Source organism: Triturus cristatus, chromosome 9 (genome assembly GCF_964204655.1).
Source record: "Triturus cristatus chromosome 9, aTriCri1.1, whole genome shotgun sequence".
NCBI classification, from domain to species: Eukaryota; Metazoa; Chordata; class Amphibia; order Caudata; family Salamandridae; genus Triturus; species Triturus cristatus.
Window position 1 is genome coordinate 483,611,810 of NC_140592.1, and position 22,421 is coordinate 483,634,230.

A 22,421-nucleotide genomic window follows, 5' to 3' on the forward strand; every position below is an offset into this window, starting at 1 on the left:
TTCACAATAAAAGACACAGTTATGAACTTTCTTTGAGGTGAATGGATAACTCTTCATCCATGTTAAGCCCCCCAGGGGTCTTCGTCTGAAAATCTATAATGTATCTAGATTCGCGTTGTCGTAAAGAGAGTACCCTATCACCACCTCTGGGATTTCTGGGAACATGTTCCAAGATGGTGAAACTAACATTGGAAATGTTAGAGAAATGAGATTCTTCAAAGTGACGTGCCACAGGATATTTGGGGTCATGATTGGAAATGGCTCTTAAATGTTCTAAGATCCTCTTTTTCGCAGGACAGGTGGTACTCCCAATGTACCATAATTTGCAGGGACACTCAATGGCGTAGATCACAAAACTGGTACTACATGTGAGGAATTGTGTAATACTTTTCGTAGTACCATTGTAAGAAAGAGTGGTTTTGAACTTACTATATTTACACGCCTTACAGTGACCACATGGATAAAATCCAATTAGACCGTGACCTGTGGTGGTGGGTGATTGTGTGATGTCATTCCTGACCACCAGATCTCGGATGTTCTTGTTGCGTCTGTAAGTGATGGTGGGTCTATTGGGAGTGCTGCTACCCAGGACACTGTCATTTTTCAGAATGTCCCAGTGTTTGACCAGTATGTGTTTGATTTTGTGTGAGTCTGAATTGAAGGTCAGGATCATCCTGGTGTTATCCGAGTCTCTATCAGTGGGAGGCTCTATGGGGTCAGAAAGAGTGTTTATTCTCTCAATCAATTTCGCCCGAGCTGTGGCTTTTTTGAGAATCCAATTGGGGTAACCCCTGTGTTTGAATCTTTCAATGATGTTATCCCTTTCCTCAGCATAAGATGTCTCATTGTTACAATTTCTCTTGGCCCTGAGTAATTCCCCGTAGGGTATGCTCCACTTCAAAGCTTCCGGATGACTACTGAGAGCATGTAAAACACTGTTACCCGCAGTAGCCTTCCGAAAGAGAATATTGACAGCTTGTCACACGTGAACAAGGCTTCTGCCGAAACGCGTCGTGTGCATTAAACTGGTGATGGGAATGATCGTGTCTGCCTTTCCTTCCTGAGAGCGTATTCATGCACTGTTTGATACCTTGGATATATATATATAAATATATATATATATATATATATATATATATATATATTCACTGAAAAAACCATAGGTTTCACACATGTTATAGTTAGCGGAAAGTTTACTGATAAAAAACCAATGAAATTCCCCCGTTATAGTTAGTGCAGGCAACTATAACTCACGCGACCGCAATCCTCTGCTGATGCTAATACTGTATTTAGACACTTATTTGCCCATGTCTTCTTCCATACATTTTTAGCTATACATATATTACAAATATTTTTTTTTCATAAAGACACATATGTCATCAGCAGAAGATTGCGGTCGCGTGAGTTATAGTTGCCTGCACTAACTATAACGGGGGAATTTCATTGTTTTTTTATCAGTAAAATTTCCGCTAACTATAACGTGTGAAACCTATGGTTTTTTCAGTGAATTTGCAAGGTTTTTTAATTTTTTTTTTTTTTTTTTTCACAGTAACCATCACTTTATTTTGCAAAAATAGAAAATTCCTAAATGGTTTACAATTTTGAGACCGGTCAGCTGAAAACGCTTATATGAAAGACCGAAAGAGCTGATGTAAACACAAGAAATGACAGATGTCTCTCACTCTTTTCCCCACACAAAAATATCCCCTTACAAAACCAAAAAAAAAAATATGAAAAATAAGACACGACGTTGGCCTGTGGCCTTTACTGTGCTCTTGATTTTTCGTTGGCAGCTAAATAAAAGCATTGGAAAATACATATATCGAGCAGATTAATAAAAAGGTAGACTGCGATCACTGGGGGAGAAAACACTTTGGTATTCAAAGGTCTGCAGAAACTCATGTAAACATAAGCAATAAATAACCAGCCACTTGCCCCGGTATAGCTTGTAGATAGTGGGCTCACACTCTGCCAAGGGAGGTCACAGGAGAAGTGTTCCGTTCCTTTTTCCTACTAGAACACATAGGTGGATCCGACCATGATGCTCTATCCCTTCACGGCCTCCTAAAACGTTGGTGACACCCGGTGTAATCGGGGCAGGAGATACCCAACAGGAAAATGTAAACTTTACAGCCATCAAACTCCAGCAGATACCCAACACAGCACTCCAACATGTGGCTGGTGGCAGCAATCTACCTGTAACCAGTGCTAGAGGGGAAAGGTAGGAGGCGGAGCTTAGAATAGAATGAGAGATCGATGTGATCTCACAAAGTGCGACTAGGGATAACCCCCAACTGATAGGCACAGACTGAGAGCTCTACAGAGAGACCTCTTCTTTGGAATGTAACAAGCTGCAAAGTCAGATGGAAGCCTCAGACACAAAAGGATGGGGTTGAAAATTGGGTTGGAGAATCATGGTCAAGCCGACAGGAGTGTTTTTTTTCCCGAAGATCTGAACTTGGGAATTGGGGCTAAAGGAGATAGCAACTGGGGAAATAAGCTGATACTCTTAGCACGACCGGCAGGTCACTTGCTTGAGAAAATGATAAACCCTTGTAGTGTAACATGTTGAAGTCATGAAGACACAAGAGCATAAAACCATCAACAAGAATCATCGCCCTCATCCCCACACAAACTATTGGCATTAAGGAATCCAGTGGGATCTACTTCGGAGTAGCAGGATCTGCTTGATTGGGGCAGGCCTTCCATCTATATTGTGGGCATTTAGGACAGAACTAACGTGACAAAATACATGTGTTTTGAAATAGAATTAGTTATGACAAGTCCCCTGAGAAATGGTAGCAACAGCAAAGATGTGCACGGGGCCAGTGTAATGAGAATGTGTGACTCAGATGAAACCAGGGGGACAGTGACATGAGAAAGGGAAGGATTTTATAGAATTGCATTGGGCTGAGTGAAAACGGCAAGTCTGGTTGTGCAACAAATTGACCCAGCAAAGTGAGAATCAATGGAATCCCACTGTAGTGCATGGTTTCGGTTACATGAAAAAGTTCAAGACTGCATCGAGCAGCATAGGGTCAGTGTTAAAAGGGGCTGTAACATGACAGAGCTGAATGCCTTGCAAATACTTGGAACCAGTGATGTGGTAAACAACAGCGTTCCATCGAACAACATGGGGAAGGCAACTTGGGGGGGGGGGGGGGGTAAGCGAGAGTGCAGCAGACTTACTTGGAGAATCTGGCAGGCGACTATATTGTATTAGCAAAATGAGTGTAAAGTGATTGAAGTGCTTGAGAACACAGATATACTAAGGAGGTTCAGGTTTCTTTTTTTGACAGAGCTAGGAGAAAAGGTGTAGACGGAGTACCCTTGATCGTGGAGCACACCTTCAATGATATGCATGAGAGAGACTGCGTCAAAGCGCATCAAGTCTGAGGCCCTAGAAACGGGGAGGGTAGGGTAGGAGGTGGAGAAATGCAACTAAGGTGTAGTCTGTTCCTGTGTTCGGTTATGGCTTCAGAGTCTTAACATACATTTCCTTTCCTGGGAAGCATGTGGGTGATCTCAATGGCAGTTTGCGAAGAGCATTGAAGGCAACAGGTAAGGGGCCAGGCACGGGGATTTGATAAGACCCAGTCCCTTCCTCTTGGCAAAACTTATTCTTTGAAAACACTTCTTCTGCATGAGGAAACAGAAATTTCTCCTTGACACATGGCTAGCGGGATACGGGTGGGGGGGTAAGTAGACATTTTGCATAGACTGTTGTAGCATAGGCTCGTCTTCAATACACTGCTCTGACAAAGCCTGAATGATCGTTTTAAGTCTACTTGCCCTGTTGTAGGGCTATTCTAAGAATTTACTTACTCATCAGCCAGTAGTATGATGAGATAGCAAATTTTATGCCAGACACTGTACACTTTCCAACCAAAACTACCCAGTAGGTGTAGGCCTACCATCCCGGCACAACTTTCTGCTCTTTGGCAGCATAACTGGGTTTCAAATTCAAAACGCAGAGAGGGCGCAAATGAGACGTCCGGTCCAAATAGATGTTGGTGAAGTTTCCCCTCTCCATAACTAAACCTCCATCTGAGGCTAGTAGGTGTAGGCATACAAATCAGTACGTGAGAAGGACAGTCTGTGTACACAGGCATGAAGAGAGTCATGGCCAATCCAGAGACGGGGCAGAGAACAAGGTGGGCAGGTTGATGGCGGGAGGCACCTTTCATATACTGGTGGGAGCAGGATGGTCTTATGTATGCCCTTCTTCTGCCTTAGCTTTCGGTTCCAGCCAGCATCTTTGGCAAATTATAGTCTTTTGAAAGAAACAGAAGCTCCTCTTTTAACGGATTTTTGGGTAGGGGTAAGATTGGAACCTCGTGCTCCAGGGGCTAGCTGAGAACCCAGCACACTGAAGGACAAGGGATGTAATCCCACATTCCAAGCTCATGTAGCCATCTCCAACCCTGGTTACTGTTCTCTTACACAGAGGTAACTGCTTTGCACATTTACAAAGATTTGCGGGATGGGTGTATAGTTTGGGGTTAGGAACAAAGACAATAAAAACACAATGTTCTTTGTAACAAAAACCTGTAACATTTCTCCTATTAGGAGGCATTGCACTGCTGCAGTCCTGCCTCCCTATGGTCAGCCGGGACTTTCTCTAGCATGTTGCTGGGAAAGAGAGGCCCAGAAAATCCACAGGGATGGAGGCCTTTTCTTTTTTCTTTAGATCCATCCCTCTGTACTGCAAGAGGGTCCATCAATACTTTGGCAAAAGCGGCTGAGGGGGCTGAGGCCTTCACTCCGTCATGGCCCCGGCCCAAGCTTCCCCACTCGCGAAAAGTTTAAGGCAAGAGATATATATATATATATATATATACCTCAAATCCAGACGATCCAGTATAAAAAACGAAAGCAGTTTGTATTTTTGTCTGGGATTCCCATAGTGCCCTGAGTGCCATTTCCTCCTGCTGAGGAAGGTTTTAATTCCTTTGTATATTGTTCATTGATGTTGATACAGAGAAGGGCAGGAGGGCTGGCCCCCTTCCTTGGTTTGCTAGGGGTCTTTGGTACTAGTTTTCTCTGCTTGCTTTTCTTCAACTTTGATGGGCTTCTGTTCCGTTTTGGGGGGCGGTGAAGCATCATCCTCAAAGGCTTCAGGGTTTTCTAGCATCTCACGTATGAGTGGTGGCATTGGGCCAGGAATCTCCATCTTTAGTGTTATAGCGCGCTCCGCACCTTTGGTACTGATCCCTCGCAGATCTGTAATTTTCATCAGCATGCGGGGGAACATGTATGGCTTGTTTGGTCGTCGTCGCCGGGCATATATTTTTAATGCCTCTAAAAGAGGTTCTTGCAGTTTGTCGACCTTCTCCGGTTCCTCCAAATCCATTCGATCTCCGCAGATCAAACAGATGGCACTGAGCAGTCCAGTCTCGGTGTCGTCCATCTCCAGGGGCAGCAGCTGCTCAGCAAAGGCAAAGACCAAGTCCGTTAGGGGCCCGAAGCCAGCATTGTGCATCTGTGTCCGGTTTAGGGTCAGTCCATCTGAAAAGGTCATGGTGTCCTGATCTGGTGTGTATCGAGTGCAAATCCGCAACATCAAAATGTCGAGGCATGCTGCCTTCAGCAGAGTGATCTGGTCGGCGATGGTCAAAGTTGCAAAGCCTGGTAGCCGCTTTGCAAACTCCACAATCTTGATGATGCATTTGGTGGCTAGCTCGCTGAATTTGTCCCAGAGGCCAAGGTCGAGCTGGACCCGGTGGTCTGCACTGGAATTCGTAGTGTACTTGCCGAGTTGGCACAGCGAGGGGAAGGTCTCCTGGTGTGCTTTGCTGACCTTTTGGATCAGTGCTTCCATTTCAGGTGGCATCTCATAGCTATCAGTCACCACCTCCTCCTTGATCTCCTTCTTCTTCTTGTTTCGATCATTCCTCACCGCTGCAGCAGCCACAACCTCCTTAGACATGCCGACCTCAAAACATTTCTGCAGTCGGCAGTACTGACAGCGGTTCCGTGTCACCTTGTTGATCTGACAGTTCTTGTCCCTGTGGCAAGTGTACACCATGTTCTTTTGTATGCTTCTTCTGAAGAAACCCTTGCAACCTTCACATGAGCTTACTCCGTAGTGATAGCCAGACGACTTGTCATTACACACGAAGCAGGGCTTATAAACCCTGGGCGGAGGCGGAGGTGAAGGCGAACTTGGGACCATCTCCTCTGAACTAGTGCTCTGTGTTTCCACAGACTGCAGGCTCGCGGGCTGCGGCCATCCGAAGGGGTCTAGGCCGCCGAAGCAGGGGCTGAGCCGGGCCTTGCGCAGCATGCAGGCGCCCGGGTTGGTGACATCGTAGAGCGGGTGCGGCGCCAGCATGAAGGCCTCCATGCAGTCGTACATGGTGAGGCTGTGGATGGGCTCTCTTGGGGCGTCGGTTAACCGGCTTCCGCTCTCGTTTCCCCGGTTCTTTTATCAGTCGCCCACCTCCTCCTGCTGTCCCTCTGTTTAGCCTGCAAGGTTTTTTAAATGCTAATTCCTAACTATAACGTGTGTGAAACCTATGGTTTTTTCAGTGAGTTTGTACGTTTTTTTAAATGCTAAGTTACTTTACGCCATTCGTGGCGTGCGCGCCCACTTAACGCAGTTCGTTCCGTGCGCGCACGTTAAGCTAGATGGGCCATGTACGCACGATGCACTTCGCGCACCGTGCGCACATGGAGGACATATGATGCACTTCGTTTTGAAAGGTAATATTTTAATTTTTCGTATATGTTATAAGCCATGCACAAATGGTGCCCTTCGGGCACCATTTGCACACGGGGTGGAGAGAGTGTGGATAATTTTTTTTTTTTTTTTTTAATATTTTAGTTTAACTCACTCAATAATAAGCCATGCACAATTGGTGCACTTCGGGCACCAATTGCACACGGGGTGGGGAGAGTGGGGATAATTTTTTTTTTTAAATAATTTTTTACCGTACGCGTACGGTAAGCGTAATCGGCGAAATTAGCAAAAAAATAAAAATTCGGTTTTTGGCCTTGGGGGATCTTTGGGGACTCCCTCAACATTGCTATGTGTGTGGGAGCTGTCTAAACAGCCCCTTTACATGTTTTTGTGCTTTAGATTTTAAACATCACTCTCAGTGCGAGAGAGAAAATGGCGGCCGCCGCTTCCTGGTTTCGGCCGATTCGAATGTTTACTAAGATCTAAGAGCCAATCAGAATCGCGCTCGCGCACGCCACCGTACGCGTACGGTAAGCGTACCGTAAGCGCACCGTAAGCTGGCTCAGATATATATATTGATTTAAAGGCTATTTTCTCAGAATCTACTGAACAGATTTACACCAAACCTACAAAAGGCACTTCCTTGACCTGAGGACTACCTCTCTGCCAAATTTCTAGTAATTCTGTTCAGCCGTTCGGGCTGTAGCCCTGTCTAAAGGTCCTATGGAAAAATGCATGGGAAAAACGCGTTTTGGGACCCCCCTTTTATCTCAGCCCCCGCTTGACGAATCCCCCCGAGACTTTCAGGGAAGGAGCGGAGCGTAGCGCCCCACCTATTTTGAAAAATTCGCGAGGATTCGTCGACCGGCGCCAAAGTTATTCAAAATAGAATGTTGCGGATTTCCTATGGAAACGTGGTCCTAACTATAACTACCTACTGGCGACCGCCAGTAGGTAATACATATATATATATATATATATATATATATATATATATGTGTGTGTGTGTGTGTGTGTGTGTGAATTTTTAAATAATGTAAAAATTATAAAATAAATTAAAATTAATAGTTTATTAATTGTTTTAAGTAAACATATATATGTATATTAATTATTATGTATGTGTTTTACTTATTTTAATTAGGTTTATTTTCTTATATTTGTTAAAATGTATAGTAAATCTATTTTTTTAAATTAACTGTGTTATTTATTATATTTACTATATATATATATATATTCACTGAAAAAACCATAGGTTTCAGGGGTGTTATAGTTAGCTGGACTTTTCACTTGTACAAAACCATTGAAATTCCCCCGTTATAGTTAGTTCAGCTAACTATAACTCGCGCGCCCGCAATGCACTGCTGATGACGTCACATATTACATCACTCATGACATGGTCAGTGACATCACTCATGACATCTCAAATGACATCACTGATGACATCATCCAGTGAATGTGTGTTTTTCTGAAAATTAAATATGTTTTATATATGTATATCTCAAGGTCGATGGAAGAATAAATGGGTATATAAGTGTCTAAATGGATGATTTGTTTTTGAAAAATTGATTGTGTAACTGACTGATTAAGTGTATCATAGTGAATACATGGCTTAGTGAGTAATGTTTAAATATGTAAATATCTGTATCAGTCTCTCACTTTGTGTATAAGTGGCTGCATGGGTTGGTGAGTAGCTACATGGGTGTCTATATAGGTTATTAGTTGGTTTTTTGAGTATCAGTCTGAGTGTCTGCATGGTTCGGTGGGGGGTATTACGTAGTGCATAGGTGCATGAATGAGTGACTCACTGTTTGTATGTGTTGAACACAGCATGTGTGCAGGACTGTATGGGTGGATGAGTGTGTGTATGGGTGTGTTAGTGAGTGAATGACTGTCTCAATAGTGTCTTTATGAGTAACTACATATGTTTTGAACTAGTATATGTGACTATTGGTGTATATATGTGAGTATATGTGAGAGTGAGAGATTGAAAGAGTTCCTGTATGAATAAGTATGTGTTTCTATAAGTGATTGTTTAAAAGACTAAGTATGTGTAAGTTTCCGTAGAAGTAAGTATGGTGGTGTGTGTATAACTGTATATGCAAGTAAATGTATGTTTGATTCTTTATTAGCATGAGTGACTATGTGTGTGAGTAACTCTATGGATGAGTGGCATTGTGTAACAGGATGTATAGGTGTATGAGTACATATGATGAGTGAGTACATGTATGAGTGACTGTATAGGACTGTTGGTGAATGAGTGTATGTGTATGTGGATCTTAGAATTACTGAAGAGGTTGTTGTAACTGGTATTGGTATGTCCATTGTTTTGAAAATTTTAGTCTCTATTTTTGAATGTGTGTATCAAAGGTTATATTAGGGTGAGAGGAGGTCTGCCACTCTATCACAAGGATGATGTCATCAGTGATGTCATCAGTGATGTCATTTGAGATGTCATCAGTGATGTCATGAGTGATGTCACTGACCATGTCATGAGTGATGTAATATGTGACGTCATCAGCAGTGCATTGCGGGCGCGCGAGTTATAGTTAGCTGAACTAACTATAACGGGGGAATTTCAATGGTTTTGTACAAGTGAAAAGTCCAGCTAACTATAACACCCCTGAAACCTATGGTTTTTTCAGTGAATTTCTGAGGTTTTTTAAATGCTAATTCCTAACTATAACGTGCCTGAAACCTATGGTTTTTTCTGTGAATTTCAAAGGTTTTTTAAATGCTAATTTCTAACTATGCCTACAGAGATAGGACATGTGAAGAAAGGAGAAAAAATGCACAGAAAGAAACAAAAGAAGTGCAGAAAGAAGCAACAGAAGTCCTCAAATACGAAGATAAGTGCAGGAAGAAGGATAACGTGCAGAAAGAACAAAAAGAAGAGCAGAAAGAAGCCTTGTTGCAAAATCATCCTGTACCCTCAACTTTTTCAGACGGATACTGGTGGTAACTGAGTCTGACTAACCAGTCCTAGAGCCAGTGCTATGTTAAAAGACACTTAGAATACAGTGAAAACACCTACATACACTAGGGAACATTATGCGTTGGGGTCCCCCTGTGATTAGCATGACCTCCTCTGTAAGCCCCTAGTGTATAATAGGGCATGGGGATTAAAACTACCTCTTAAAACAGGCCACAGGGCGTTTTTGCACACGTTAACTCAGGCCCCGTCCCCTCCCTTCACCACTGTGTAAACACGCCCTGTGTCCATTTTTAGTTGGGAGATTAAGTTCATTTGAATCCTGAGGGTCCCTAGGGTCCAACTAGCCCACTAGGTACGTCCAGTAAGTGCCACAGAGCTGCGTTGCAGAGAGGTGTAAAAAGTGGCACGGCCTGGACCACCTCTCTGCAATGCAGCTCAGTGGCGCTTACTGGAAGCACTTGGTGGGCTAGTTAGCCCCCAGGGGCCCTCAGTATTGAAGGGAAATTATAACCCCAATTTAAAACATGCCATAGTGCGTGTTTGCACACGTCACCTCAGGCCCCGTCCCCTCCCTTCACCACTGTGTAAACGCGCCCTGTGGCTGTTCTAAGTTGAGAGATTAAGTCCCCCTGAATCCTAAGGGTCCAAAGGGTCAAACTAGACCACTAGGTACCTCCAGTAAGCGCCACAGAGCTGCGTTGCAGAGAGGTGTAAAAAGGGGCTTGGCCTCAGAACACCTGGCTGCAGCGCAGCTCCCTGGCGCATACTGGAGATGTCTGTTGGGGGCGCGTTTGCAGAGTGCTGCACGGAGGGGGCATGGCCTCCGGCACGATGCCAGTCTTTTATTTATTTTAGTTTTTTAAGAAGGGGGGCTGTTTGGTTCCCCTTCTTATTCTAATTTATTGGCCCTGATGACCCCATCCCCCAGGGCCAGTCTCCTAATTATATTTTTTTGACCCCAATCCCCAGGGCCGGCCACTGTTTTTTATTATTTTAAAAAAATATATATTTATAGACACACCTAGGACATGCTGGACAAACCGTACGTACCTATCACCATGACGATTTGCGTGATATTCATTAAAAGGCGACTATGCATGCAATGAATCCACGTGGAATGTATTTACACCACTAGTGAAGCTCTGACATGTCTGATGCCCTACCGTGCCTAATCCTGGTAGACACCCTTGTCGTTTATTTATACAAACATGGGTAGCTATTGACGGGCACATTTAATACACATGCACACCAAGCCATTCAAAGGGGATTCGACAAAAATTCGACCAAAACTATGCAAGAAACCCCCCTCACGGTTAATAAAACACACATCCACTGCCGGATGTGTAATACTTTTTATTTTACTCTCTGGAAAGGGGACGAACATCACTTGAGAGTCACAGCGTGCTCCTGACAGAGCCCAATGCTGTGTTACACCCACCATTGCCTGCCGAGTGCCACACACCTCTGTGTTGTATTCCACTAGCTAGTGCATATGCTATGACACTCTCTAGCCCATGTGCACTGTAACACCACCCCGTGAATATGTCATGCCACACTTGTCTTCGCACGGGTTATATTGCCCCATCTAACGTGCCTTTCTCGATGCCTATGTTATAACGCACAGTGCTATGCCATACATATTACAATCTGGGATCCATATCTTTGTCACAGTGCATATGCAACGTTACACTCCCCAGCACATATTTTATATTACAACTTTAGAGACTAGTTAGGTTACACAACACTGCCCTGTGCATATTACACTCCAAGGCGCATATCGCATAGCACGCGCTAGTGCCTGTGCTATCTCGCGCTCTCCAATGAATCTGTCATTGCGCACAATGTATTGCATATTATATTTCACGCCCGGTTCATCTTATATCACACTTTTTGGTGCATAGTTTATACCATACACTATATCTAGTTTTCATTTTCAATCGTGCTCTCAGGACTATGTTCTATATAACACTGTGTTCACCTACCCTTTTCACGGGCATTACATTTTGCGATAGGGGGTGGAGGGTCAGGGGGTGTTTCTGCCAAGTGAGCCCGGAGTCACAGTCACAAACGTCCTCTTCTTCCTGAATAAAAGTGAGATTATGCTGCATACTTGTTCATATTTTAAGTAGTTCGCACAGACACAATGTTTTAAAAACAATAAAGTTCCTAATACCCGCCTTCTCTGAACAGTTAGCTTGCTGCCCCATCCCCTTCCTCCCTATCCTCTGTTGTGTGAATCCATGGACTAGCCTCCTCCCTCCTGCCATGCATGGTCTGATGTGCTGCCACTGCCCTCAATTTAGTATGATGTACCAGTCCACTCCTCCTGCCCTCCATTGCCCAATTCTATGCCCCATCATTGACCTCCTGCTTAAACTCTGTGCTTAGCTTGCTGCCCCTATTCTCCTTCCCCCTGCCCTCCGATGTCTTTGTGCATGCCCCTGCTCCATCCTTTTTGCCCACCATGTCCCATGGACCTGCCACTCCTATCTACTCTGAGTGTTCTGTTGAGCTGCCACTCCCCTCCCACCTGCCTAGCATTGTCAGATGACTGTAACCTGTCCCTGTCACCTCCACCCTGCCTGTCCACATACCATGCCCCTATCCTCTTCCTCCTGTCCTACATGGTCCATTGTACTGCCACACCCTTCTGCCCTCCCTGGTCTGTTGTGCTGCAACTGCTCCTTCTGCCTGCCCCGTGTGGTCTGTTGTGAGGTCCCTTCCCCTGAACTTTCTTGTCTGTGCACAGGTCCTGACCCTCCCTTCTATCCTCCATCGTCCTTTGTGCATGCCCCTCCACCCTCCTTCTTGCCCATCATAGCCATTGTGCTGCCACTAACCCTCCCACTTGCCATGCATGGTCTTCTGTGCTGCCATGGCCCCTCCCACCTTCCCTGTGTGGTCAGTTAGCTGCCCCTGACCCCCTCCCACCTTCCCTCCATGGTCTGTGTGTATGCTATCACAGTCTCACTGTTGCTCTTCATGGTGTGTCTTGCTTCTAGTGCCCATCCTGCCTGACCTCCATGGCTATCTTGCTGCTCCTGCCCTGCCCCCTTGCCCCCAGCCCTACTCCCTCCCTCCTGGCTTGTCTGTTCCATTGTAATGCCCCTGATCCGTCCCTCCTGCCCTTTATGGTCTGTTATGCTGCAGCTTACTCTCCTGTCTGTCCATTATGGTCAGCTAGCTACCATTGCCTCTTGCCCCTCTGTTCTCTGTTGTCCATGTGCATGGTCCTGTCCCCTCCCTCTTGCTTTCTATGGATTGTTGTGCTGCACTCCCGTCCTGCATGCCCTGTGTGGTGTATTGTGCTGCTGCAAACCCTGATGCCTGCCCTGCAGGGTCAGTTTGGTGCACCTCTCCATGTCCTTCCTGTCCTCTGTTATCCAAGTCCATGTCCCTATCCCATTTCCTTCCATGATCCAATGTACCATACTTGCGAACATTTTGAACTTGGTAAGAGGGAGATTTTGAAAAAAAACTGGGGTATTGATTTTCCCCTTTGAGTTACATTGAAAAAGAGGATATTGTAGACAGGAGACAGATCAAATAAAGCCCATTTGAGCTTAAAAACATTGGACGTTTCCTGGCTGAATCGGGTCTGTTGGCATGTATGGTTGTACTACCATTGCCTCTTCCTTCTGCCCACAATGGTCTATTACATTGCCACAGCCTTGAAGGAGGGTAGATTTTGTATCACAGGGGGCCCCTGGCCCGTTCTGTCCACACCTGAAGTATGAGACCCTTGTCCTTGCCCTGCCAGCTGCATTTGTAGGCCGTATTAAATTGACCAGCGGGTCCTGTGTTGCTATATAATTATCCTGAGACATCCTTACCACTCAGCCAGCATAAAACCCCTGTGTAGGCCCTTCTGTTCAATATGTAGGCCTCTTTGTTAAATTGACCATAGCTCTGCAATTTTAGTGTATAGCAGTCTGAAGGCAGGTCTGCGAGGCCTTCTGATCCAAACTAGTAGCCCCCACCCTACCCGAGTGCTCCGTGCTCGGTATCAAAGTTCAACATCCCCCTGAAGCTGTCGACATACAGTAGGCTGCATCCTGGACTGGTACTTGCTTCCTGGGCAGGTTTCCCGCTTTTAAGGAAGTCGCAACCGCAGAGCGTCAAGTTAGGAGAACTGAGGAGATTTTATACATGAATATATTAAATTCCCGTACAATACCCATTATTTTCTGCTTGCTCTATGGAACTTACGATAAGCGATTGGCCTGAGAGACTGACCTTTTCACCCAGTCCATTGTCAGCATTAAGTGGGTAAATGACGAAATGTCTGGTAAAATCTGCAGACGAAGCTTTTGGGTAGCATACGTAGGTAGATGTAGCGTGCAAAGGAGCCCACAAAATGATATAAAAAGGGAGCACCCACAGATATCGACGGACTACCTCGCCGTCTGTATGTAGGTTAACAGGCAGTGCAGGTTTTCCCCAAGAGCTGGGAGCTCTTGTCTTCCTTTGCTTAAAATGTCTTGCTCTGCTTTGCTTGAAGTATCTTATTCTATTTTACCTATATGAAATGTCATGTTATGTTTAACCATTGTTCTCTTTACTTTTGCATTTAAAAGATTTTGTATTGTAATTGCAGGAATGCTTGCTCTAAGAGTAAACGTGAGTGTTCCTAGGTAACATTTTCCTTGGTGTAACTTGTTTCTCATGATGCATTTATAGATGTGTTTTCTCTCTCTCTCTGTCAGTACATTAATTGAGATACAGAGAATATTATGACAGCTGTATGATTATCTGGATTCTGTATTTTGTACTTTATGTCTCTATTCTGCGGTTTCTTTGAAGTTGCATCTTCTCATTAAACTGCCATTGTATTCTGCCTCCAATTCCATGTCTCATATGTCTGTTTTCTTCATTTTTGGAGCAAGCGTTCCTAGGCACCCCGGCTCAAATTAAGGTGCCCCTTTTGTCCCTGACTCACTCTCCTGCTCAGTTCTGTGGTGGCTCCCGGGGATCTGGGGACCGCCCCTAGCTTCCTTGACCCGTAATAGATCTTCCCTCCAACAGCCTCTCTTGCAAGTCCTGTATTGTTGGTTTGTTGCCCCTGCCCCCCTTTCCACTGCCCTCCATAGTCTGTTGTGCTTCCACGGCCCTTCCTGCCTGCTCAGTGTGGTTAAATTGTTGCCTTTGCACCCTCCTACCTGCCTTCAATTTTCAGAGTCCGTGCCCCTGGCCTCTGCCTCTCAACAGTATCCTAATGAACAACTAGATTGCTAACATTCTATATTTATTACAAAAGTGTGGAACGCCTGACATCATCTTGATGTAATCAAAACTGTAATACCTAGAGCATTTCCTTTAGAAATTACATATATGAGAGGGTCTTATTGGCATCAAAATTATGGTTAGTGCTCTAAAAGACTAAAATAAGGACATATTTTCTGAGTTTTCAAATAGCGACAAAGCACTTTTAAATTATTTGTTATCTTTATGTTTTTTTATCCAGTTGACCACTTGATTAAATGTTGCACTTAGGGGAGAGGATGTGGTGTTACTTCCAGAACTGCAGACTTTGCAACTGGGGAACCAGGTTGAAGTTTCTGCTTCAGCTCGACATTCTGTGATTCTGGTCAAATCACTTAGTCTCCCCATGTCTACAACCAAAATGAATTTGTTCTTGTGTGATGTAACCAATGCTCATGTAAAGCACTCCAATACCTGACAAGTCTGCACTATATAACACTGCAAAAACACAAAATAATAAGTGTTTTGCACACTTCTGTCATTGGGCTATATTTGGGCTACATCTGGGTGATTTTGGGCTACATTTGGGCTCTTTTGTCTCCGGTGGCCATCTTGGGAGATTTATTTGTTATGAAGTTTACTAATTTCCTCATGTACTGCAGTCTCCTCAGTAGGAAATGCTTTCAGTTTTTTACTTTGATTCCATCATGAAGGTATTCAGATATGTCACACATTTGCCATAAATTCTGAATGTTAGCACTCTAGTTGCTCATTAGATCACTGTAGTAAAACTACTGCACCATGGAAGTCTGCTCCTGGTATTAAAAGTGCATGTTTCAGTCTGCATGTCAGAATTTTTTAATGAAATAGAAGAGGATTTGAGAAGTCACTCAAAATGTGCCCTCATTTTCTTTCTTCAACATTAATCATAATTTCTATGGCAAAATGAACCTCCTCATTGTGTTCCTTTTTAAATTAAATGTTTTAAGTGTTACCAGTTTATTCCAATCAAGATGGCTTCAGGTGTGCCATACTTTTGTCATAATGAAGACAGTAAGCGCTCTAGTTGTTTTTAAGAACATTCTGGGACATTCTGTCATTGGGCTATACTTGGGCTACATCTGGGTGATATTTGGGCTACATTTGGGCTCTTTTGTCTCTGGTGGCCATCTTGGGAGACTTATTTGTTATGAAGTTTCCTAATTTCCTCATTTACTGCAGTCTCCTCAGTAGGAAATACTTTCAGTTTTTTACTTTGATTCCATCATGAAGGCATTCAGATGTGTCACACATTTGCCATAAATTCAGAATGTTAGCACTCTTTTTGCTCATTAGATCACTGTAGTAAAGCTACTGCTCACCAGGGAAAACTGCTGCTGGTATTGAAAGTGCATGTTTCAGTCTGCATGTCAGAATTTTTTAATGAAATAGAAGAGGATTTGAGAAGTCACTCAAAATGTGCCCTAATTTTTCTTTCTGCAGCACTAATCATACTTTTTATGGAAAAATGAACCCCCTCATTTTGTTCCTTTTTAAATTAAATGTTTTAAGAGTTACCACTTTAATCCAAGCAAGATGGCTTCAGGTGTGCCATACGTTTATCATAAGTAGGACTGTTAGCGCTCTAGTAGTTCTTTGGAACACTCTGGGAAGCTGCAGTAGAACACAAAGGAATCAACTGACAGTCTCTGCCCTTGTTGGATGTACATGTTTTACTGAGAATGTCAGACTTCATTCTCACATGACTGAGAAAGATAATGTGAATTTACAGAAAATAAGCTCTCAGTTTAGCCTATAGATCACCTTCCAAACCTCTGTGGTAAAAGCATGAGAAAATATTTTTCTCTCAATCATGATATCCCAGCAGAAGGCTTTTTCACATGGTGAAATCACCTTAGAACATACCACAATTCCTAAAATGAGTATGGTACCATCAACAAATGATTTATAATGTAACTAAAGTCTTAAAACCTTCTATTAACTGTAATGCTTTTTAATGAGGTGCTATCATGTATATTGGTCCCAAGATGGCTGCCAACACTTCTTGGATGAAGTGCTGACAGCCAATCAGATCTCAGGATGAGATGTGTGGTTAGGCTCCGCCCACATATATATATGCTTTTAAATGCTATTTTCTCAGGAAATACTGAACAGATTTACACCAGACCTGCAAAAGGCACTTCCTTGACCTTATGGCTACCTCTCTGCCAAATTTCAAGTAATTCTGTTCAGCCGTTCGAGCTGTAGCTGTGTCTAAAGGTCCTATGGAAAAATGCATGGGAAAAACGCGTTTTGGGACCCCCCTTTTTTCTCGGCCCCTGCTTGACGAATCCCCCCGAGACTTTCAGGGTAGGAGCGGAGCGTAGCGCCCCACCTATTTTGAAAATTTCGCGAGGATTCGTCGACCGGCGCAAAAGTTATTCCAAATAGAATGTTGCGGATTTCCTATGGAAACAGGGTCCTAACTATAACTACCTACTGGCGACCGCCAGTAGGTAATATATATATATATATATATATATATATATAGGATATTTTGTACAACTATATTTTTTACCTCAATATTTATTTTCTGATATTTTTCTACTCGCCTGTTTAAGTATAGGAAGTCAATATTTTTGCATTCTATAGTTTTACCTCATTATTTTTTACTTCTATATTTTTTAGGTCGATATTCTGACAGTGAACCTTCCAAAAGTGTATTATGGTATCCGGGTCTTAAAAGTAATCAGACTTGGTAAAATAACTGTCCTTCTTGGTGCTTTCTATGTAGTAGGTGCTGATTTATCGGAAGTGGTGCAATCCTTTCTTTTTACCTGTACTGTAGTTCCATGTGCTTGGCTCGTAGTGGAGGATCTGTGTCACCTCTGATGTCTTTATTAATTTTTCATTATCAAGGCCAAGGGTACAATTTTAACCCAATGTACCAGAATTATCAAGGCCATGGTTTTGGCTGGCCCCCTATGTACCAGCCCTTCCCACCCATGCAGGGCCCCAACAACATCCAGAATTTCCCACAGTTACCTGGTTCCCCTTTTTTAGGCAGAGGCAGGGGCCGGGGCAGGGGGAGGCAGAGAGGCAACCTGGGTGTTCAATGGGAAGATCTAAATCAAAGAGTTACCCGGAGCATGGCACGGGATCCAGTACCGGGAACCAGCAGGGAGACAACCTAGTTATGAACCTCACGGATCTTCCCCTCACACCAACACAACAAAGGGTACTGAATAAGGGTCTGGGTTTTGTCCCCACGAACATTATGGACAGTTTCAAGGTACGCCAGAAACTTTCCGATTTTTTTCGTTCCGTGAGACTTAATGTCTTTTTTACAGATCAGGAGGATAGATCAGAGAAAAGAGGGGACACGAACTTTCGCCCTAAGTCAACTTTCACACCTATGAACTCAGTATTACCGACTGAAGTTATCACTTTTGAGAGGGCGGTTGTATTTGACATAAACAAATTGGGTGACAACCATAAACAACCTTTCAGGAATATCATGAGAGAAGAAAGGGAAGCCCTAGATGACTTAAAGAAAAATCAACATATAACTATAAAACCCGCCGATAAGGGGGGAGCAATAGTGATTCAACTAAAAGAGGTATACGAAAATGAATGTAGGAGATTATTGGGAGACGAGAGGAATTACAAAATTCTTCTGAGTGATCCTACTCCAGGACTAAAAAGAGTGATCGGAATGATGGTAGAGGAAGCCCTAAACAATGACTGGATAACAGAACACGAGGCAGGCTTTTTAACAAAGAAAGACCCTGTGACACCAGCATTTTATACTCAACCAAAAGTACACAAAGTAACTAGACCTCCACCAGGAAGACCAATTGTGGCAGGAATAAACTCCATATTGGAGCCCTTGTCACAATTTTGTGATTTTTACTTCAAACCCTTGGTGCAGAGTAGACGGGCATACCTCAAAGACACAACGGAAGTACTCAATCTTTTAACGGATATGGCCTTTAACCAAGACGAGGAATTTTTGGTGGGATTGGACATTGAGTCCCTTTATACCAATATTCCGCAGCAAGAAACCTTGAGTATGATTGAGGAACTTCTATTTGATCTGGATTGGCAGTATCAGACCCCTAGACCATTTATTTTACATCTGGCTGAATTGGCTTTAACTCGAAACGTTTTTGAGTTTAATGGAGTACTTTATTTGCAAACCCATGGTACTTCAATGGGTAGTGCCTTTGCACCCAGTCTAGCGGGACTCTATGTGGCAACCTTTGAACAAAAATACATCTTTAACGCAGAAAATCCATGGACTAATAACATACGGGTCTGGAAACGGTTTATAGATGACCTCCTCATTTGGAGGGGTGACGAGACATCTATAAAGGAATTCATGCAATGGTTAAATGCACAAAACTAGTTTTTACATTTCACCAAGACTATCACCAAGGAGAGTCTTCCTTTTTTGGATCTGGTCATTTCCCCTTTGGAGGGCAAATTGTCTACGAAAGTCCATCATAAGATCACGGATAAGAACGGACTTTTGCATTTTGGGAGTTTTCATCCCAGAGCTCTACGGGAAAACCTTCCGGTAGGTCAGTTCCTGCGACTTCGCAGGAACTGTTCTGAACCAAATGAATTTAAGACAGAGGCAGCACGCCTAGCAGGTAAATTGGATGAGAGAGGATACCCAAAACAGATTATCAGTCGAGCTCGTAAACGAGCATGGAACTGCCCTAGAGAGGCACTGCTAACTAAAGTAGAAAAACCAGCTAGTGATAAGATAGTTTGTGTGACGACTTTTAATACCTCTTCCACGGCTATCAAACGTATCGTCCTGAAACACTGGGGGATATTAAACTCCAGTGGCCTCAAACTTGAGAAACCCCTTTTTGCCTTTAGGAGGGGCCAAAATCTTAAGGATCAATTAGTACATTCTCGCCCACAAAACAGTGTCCGGGGGGCTCCCCGGGAAGGTGGGTTTCTACCACCGGTCACGGGTCATACACAATGTGGGTCTTGTGATGTCTGCCCCCTGACCAGAAATACTAAAGAGGTGGATGTGGGCTTAAAATACCCCTGGCAACAGCGAGTGCATACCAACTGTAACTCATCCAACGTTATTTACATGATCAGGTGCCCGTGTAATCTCATTTACATTGGGATGACCTGTAGAAAGGTCAAGGTGAGAATCATGGAGCATAGGAGCAACATCAGGTGCTCCAGGACCAACACACGTCTCACTCTGCATTATGCGGAGAAGGGGCATACAACACAGGACATATCTTGGACTGTATTGGATAAACCCACTATCAGACCTTCGGTAAGGGATCCCTCACAATTCCTCTTCTTACGGGAGCAGAAGTGGGTATATCGTACTAAGAGTCATGAAACGGAACTTAATGATGATATACCGTGGTCTGCCCTAGGGATAAAATAACCCAGTATTGGGGGTAAAATGCATTTGGTGAACCTGTTGGGTATTGTTTAGTATAGAACATGCCGGTGATAATGAATTGGAATAGTAGGTGATGGGCCTTTGTCTCAATAGAAGCACCAATATTATTAAAAATATTCTATCAAATATTGTGTGAGAATGAGCCTTTGCAAGATTGTCCCTGGAATAAACAACTTGATTAATGAGCTCACTCCTGGAGTTGAGGCTGCTGTCTATGTTAATATCCCGTGACAATAGGTATATGTACACAAAGGCACCTTCTAATTACACTTGGTTGCACCAGGAAGGATAGCGTTCTAATCTCTAAGGTGATATGTGCATTGCTAGGTTGGACGATTTATGAGCTTATTCCCGAAGGCTAGGCTTTCTTCTCTTTTGCGAAAACTCTGTGATAACAGGTCGATGTATACAAAGACTTTTTCCGCTATATTGGGTTGTACCAGGCAGGTTAGCGGTATAGTCCAATAGGTGATTACGTGCCTTGCCGCTAGGTCACGCATTACGTGCATCGTCACTCGCACGCATCACGTGACATGGTAGCGGAAGTGTAAGCACGGTATCCAGAATATCTACTCGGCACCAGGAGAGACGGAATCCGGAGGCAGCGCACCACTCTTGATGAAGTAAGGGGGGATTTGGCCAGAAATTGAGGGGGGCGAATTACATCCATGCCATAGTCACTCGAGGATATAACTTTGGCACTCGAGTATGCGGTAATAACAGAGAAGCCTCATTATGGAGAGCAAAGTCCTGCTCCTTTACTATATGTGGGGGGGATATATACGTTTATCCAGACACATAAGAGTCATCAGGGTCCTAAGGGGACGTGAAATAGGGTAGCGTTGTATATTATTAATAACGAACAAGATATGAGGTTTGGCATATACACGATACTGACGGATTGTTTAAACACGAGTGAAACATTATGTGAAGGTGTATGTCAGCCGGTATGAATTACGAACCTAGGAATTGAATACACTCTGTGTTTTCCCTCCCGCAGTGTGTGACTACAGAGGGTCGCTCTCTACTCCAGTGGCCTTTTAAGCAAATTGCTTATTAAACTCTGGTAAGCAATGAGTGAATCTGGATATCGCATGATCCCATACGAATGTATTGAAGACCTTTTTACTAAGATGAGGGTCGTAACACCTGAATACCCTCGGAATACATGTGGGGATGTTGAAATGTGTCTTTTGCATGTGTTTCGGCACGTTACTCCTTGTGTGTGATGCACAAAAATATATATGGAATTTTATTTGAATGGGTATTAAGCACAAAAAAAGAGTGTGCTTTGAATATACCACTGGGAGGGCCACTGTTTGCCCGTTGAACTATGATGGTGGATTGAGCACCACATAGACTATAATTTTGGCTACACCAAATGGGTGGGCGGCAATTTCTGTTGTTTGTTTGAGAGCACACGTGATTAAGATTTTGTTTTTTGCTTTATGTGGAAGTCATTTTCGCATTTTTTCTTTCAGTTTCTAATCTTTGAAAGAGTAAGTTATAAGAGGAACTCCAGACTGACAGGTGGAGTATAAACCACAACAGTGGGTAATAACAGGGGTTTGGCAAAAGGGCATGGGGATCTAACTTGTCCTGAGGAATGCCGGAGATTTAACTTTGAACCGGCAGAAACATGTCGACTGCTATGCAGAATGGAGGGGTGGTGAGCACTTAACTAACTCACTCCACCACCATCCATTTGGTATATAGTCTCTTCACATATATATACCATTTTAATCTGACAGGGGAATCCAGGAATAAAATTATTATAGAGATATCCATGGTACAGTTTTAAGACTCATCTTTTCTGCACTAAAGGATCCAGCCTTTTTTTTTTTTTTGTTTGTCTGTATCATTGTTGTACTGTCTACCCCTCCCTATTGCTCCGCCTCTAGCGTTGGTTTGCGCAGAGGCGTTAGTAGCAGCCCGATGATGAAGCATGCCACAACTTGTTGTGGGTGAGGGCAGTTGTCAAAAAACATGTGTGCTTTCTTTAAACATTCAGCAATTGCTATTTGATTGAGGCCGTTCTTCCATCCTACCTTCTGTTTTGTGTTGTTCACCTTGGATGTCGCCAACATTTCGGAGCGTGGGCACAATAGCACCGTACTGCTGTAACTTAGCACTGGACTTGAGGAATTTTGGAGATGCTAAGCTCTTTTGGGAAGGTACTA

General features: G+C 43.6%; 1 protein-coding gene and 1 pseudogene across 4 annotated transcripts in view; one reads left to right on the forward strand and one right to left on the reverse strand.

Annotated features, from left to right (window-relative positions):
- Positions 1-22,421, forward strand: part of PELI3 (pellino E3 ubiquitin protein ligase family member 3) — a 402,032-nt gene that overhangs the window by 27,100 nt on the left and 352,511 nt on the right. The window lies entirely within an intron of this gene.
- LOC146798175 (retinoic acid receptor gamma pseudogene) lies at positions 1,719-6,462 on the reverse strand (annotated as a pseudogene). Its single transcript, XR_014968631.1, has one exon. The product of XR_014968631.1 is annotated as a retinoic acid receptor gamma pseudogene (transcript).